Consider the following 4383-nt stretch of genomic DNA (forward strand, 5'->3'; position numbering starts at 1 on the left):
AGATAAATCTGATATATACTTCTAAGATATAGTTTTATTGTTACATATTCACGTGGTGGCTTTCTATGCTTTTGACTTAGCGCCTTACCTTTATATTGTCTAAAAAAAGCAGCATTTTTTCTGCAGTTTTTGGATCGAAATGATTCTAATGCCAAATAAAGTAATTTTGGTAAATTTAGTGGTTATATAATATTTCTATAAAATTATTTACAATATTATTATCTACACTAGAAGAAGAAGATGTCAACAATCTTAGTACTATAGCCAAATCAAACGTGAAGTGAAAAGTATAAGCTATTAAATAGACATTAAATTCAATATATAAATATTATATACATTAATAAAATATTAATATAATTTTTGTTTTTGTTAGCACACTCTCAGATTCATAATTTAAAACGAATTCCATTTTTTTAAACCCACCTGCAATGTTAATAAAGGAGATTAATCTTTAAATCTATAATATAGAATGAACGTTAGCCTCCGTTAGTAACGCATTGATTCTTGAGTGATCACACTCTCTAATGTAAAATTTGAAAGAAATTTATTTTATTTTCTTTTCAAACCAACTTCAATCGATTGAAAAGAAGATTAATCTTTTGGGATTTATATATAGAATGCCCACTAGTTTGCTCATCTATTAAAGAAGCGCTTAAACAATCTATTGTTGCCACACTCTCGGAGGTAAAATTAAAGAACCAATCATTTTAATGACAAAGAAAAGTAATATATGTATATATATGTATATTAGAGTTTCCGTCAAAATCATTCGTTTACAGATGTCTATAGTGTAATGCCATAAACTAGACAGATCTATGCATTTAGACAACATAAATTTAATTAAAGTCTTTTATTCATCTTAACTGCAGCAGCTTCTGACATCAATTTTGTACTGCGATTCTGTTGCTATATTTAATAATTTAATATTAAATTCAGTTTTTAAAGACTTATTTATTACAATACTTTCCACATCCTTAATAATATAAATCAATGAATATATAGTTGCTACTTACACATAAACAGTTTCTTACAGGTCCCTACTGCAATTAACCCATTAATCAAATTCAAAAGTTCTCGCTCTATTTATTTATGTAACCAAAAGAGTGGCTATCTCGTGACCCACTGTGCAGTAGTTAACTTACATTTAAATTTACAATATTTATCTTAATTCACCCAAGATAGTCTGAAGTGTCTCGAAATATTCTAATCAATTAGAATTTCAAATATTTCCTCTATCTTAAATTATTTTCTCACTGATTGAAAGTAAATACATCTACAAATCACACAACAAAATTTTCGAAGGCTTTCCATAAAATTAAAGTGAAATTAGCTATCGGATGAACACATAACATTAAGCCCATTAAGCATATACTATATACTACCTGGAGCTACCCATAATGCATCCTTGTGTATGTTTGCATATATCCTTCATGTGTTAAACTTGTGGTTATTTTGGCAATGCGCATCCTCAAATACTTTCATTAATATTCCTGAATACTATATTTGCTAATTAGAATTTGGTTGCGGCTTGCAAAATGTCAGTCATTTGTCAGTAAAATATTTACTGTAAAAGCTGTTGTGTTTATAAATCTTACAATAAATTTGAGATACATAAAAGAGCACAAATACTTGCACACCTTAACTTGTATCTAAATTGTATAGAAAGTTGTGTTTTTATATTGAGAAATCCAATTTATATTAAATAATAATAAATTATAATTAGAATTAACTATTTTCTCAGTATATTCTTATAATTATTTTACAGTATTTATATTATCCTTTCTCCACCTACAATTTTCTACATGATTATTTTTCCATGGAAGGCGGTGAAAGTAGTACACTAGGTTAGTAGTAAAATAAATGATTATTTAAAAATTCACATGGGCAGATAAATTAATTCAACTATTGACTTCAGGCTATTTTCATCTTATCAAACCGATAACTGGAATAGTAGCACACATAAGTGCACATCTGAGCACACAGAAAAACATTCCTTTCGAGTCTAAAACAACAAATAAACAAAACCATAATTCATGCAGTCATGCATTAAAAGCATACTTTTGTGCTGATAAGCCTCGTATAAGAGGATTTCAAGGTGTCTTAAGTAACGGTCCAGTGCAGGCAGATTTATTCGAGATACACTTTGTAGTTAACTGGAATGCAGAATGTAATAGTGTTGATTGTAGATTGCAGATACGAACCCATTACAATACTGGTGTTCTTTATGTACACTTACTTTATTATTATTTGTTTTTATATTCCATTTCATTTTCCTGATGAAACGACCCAACCAACCAACCAACCAACCGTAAGTAAGAAACTAAAACAATAAGGTTCACATGCCCTTTTTTCCGGCTGTCTGCCACAATCGTCGCCCAGTTTTTAGTAAATTGTTCAGAACGCTTCATTGAATTCTAAACTTGCTCTAGTCGGAACGCACAAAAACAATTTTACAAAAATACATTTAATGTTTATAATAGTTCTATATACATAGATGAACACATATGCAGGTAAGGTTCCCAAACGCGTGCTATCAACTGAGCATCGAATATCTGTGCATCTACACATCAGCATCTTTTACTGCCGTTTATTAACCTGACTTAACAGAAAGATTTATGCCTTTCAAGTGTCCACAGATACTAGTGTTTAGTCACAGATACACATACCAATACAATCGCATTTAATTTAAAACCAAAAAATTTATAGTAGAATTTTCTATATGCAATTTTCATCAGATATTTTTACAGACATTAGAATTGACCTTTATTCGTTTGTTTATTGTTTAGTTTGAAGAAGAACATAATTTCGTATGTTGATTGTGATAATTTTTTGTTATTAGTCTTTTGTTATATTTTAATTAATATGAAATATGGAAACTGGGTACGATGTTCACGGCTAGATACGCAGCTTCACTTCTATTCAGCGCATTCCATTCATACACTAAGCGAAATAAAGCATACTTGATTCAAAACTGATATATTCTAAGGGTCTTGAAGCCATACCAAGTGCTAAGCGCATATTATTTATGGCATTATGAAGCTCTAACAATCCTAAAATAAGAAGATGCTGTATTAAAATCAAAAATGGATTAATTAATTAATTATTAATTAATTCCTCATTTACGTCCTAAACAACATAAATAGTTCCAATTCATTCGTAATTAAATTAATTAATTAATTGAATGATTAATTAATTAATTAATTATTAATTTTTTTTTCCCTCAGTATGTACTCATTACTTGTCCTAGACAACATAATAAGTTTCTAGTTAACATTAACTCGTCGATATCACACATACATCTATTAATTCCGCAGTAATATTGGATTCAACTCTTTAAAAACTACTTATTACTGCAACTGAAGAAATCCAAATTTTAATAGAGGGCTCCATCTAATATTAGAAATAAAATTTAGTCACTCTAAATTGCTAGCAGTAATGAATTTTAGTCACACGATATGATTCAGTATTCCTTAAAACACTACTTATAACATTTTACTAATGTGTAGGTATTGCAATCATATAGTGTCCGGTATTTTGATCAAACGATAAAATAGGTTTTTTATCAAATTTTTGTTTACACATGACCCAAGCCACTTTACAGATACTTAAGTTAAACTACCTGTCTTTTAATCTTTTCAATACGTATTTGTTCTCTTTTTTGAAATATCTAAGTTCCACAGAGTGCTTCGCCTATTAACTGCTTTTCAAAACCGGGTTCAATTTCAGTAATATGAGCAACAATTTTTCTTATACTCTTATAAAGAGGAATTCATGCTATCTGTGCCTTTATCAAATCGCAGTGATGAAGACGTGTCTCATTCAAGTTAGAGATCATGTCATGTTGTTATATATAGTGTTTTTATATAAAAATATATATATATAAATATGCATATATAATATATATATAATATATATGATATACTTAAATATATGAATACATATGTATCATGTTCCAATAGCATAGCCAAGATTATGCCAAGAGGTGATATACCAGAAAATACTTTCTTGTCAATATTTTTGCAGTGTATTATATTTGGATTCTATTATCAAGAGGGAGTCTGTATTCTGATACATTCCACTCGATACGCCACTATCATGTATGTTCCAAAACACATAAGCCAAAGCTAATAACTATAATATCAGAAAGAATGTTTATCAATTAACAAACTTTTTAATTGAATTCTTGTTTATTTCAATGAAAACAAAATTATATCATGTGAAATACACAGGTGGATAAAAAACTATATTTACTTCTACAATTTTATTTATCTTTTCACCATAAAGGTAAACGGAATAAATAAATATATTTATATGAATGGGTTTCTCTAATGTTTATGGATTTCATATATGGTATTTATATAAGTGCAAATGTGCTAAATTTTC

This window comes from Teleopsis dalmanni, chromosome 1, assembly GCF_002237135.1.
Source record: "Teleopsis dalmanni isolate 2A chromosome 1, ASM223713v2, whole genome shotgun sequence".
In the NCBI taxonomy this organism is placed as follows: domain Eukaryota; kingdom Metazoa; phylum Arthropoda; class Insecta; order Diptera; family Diopsidae; genus Teleopsis; species Teleopsis dalmanni.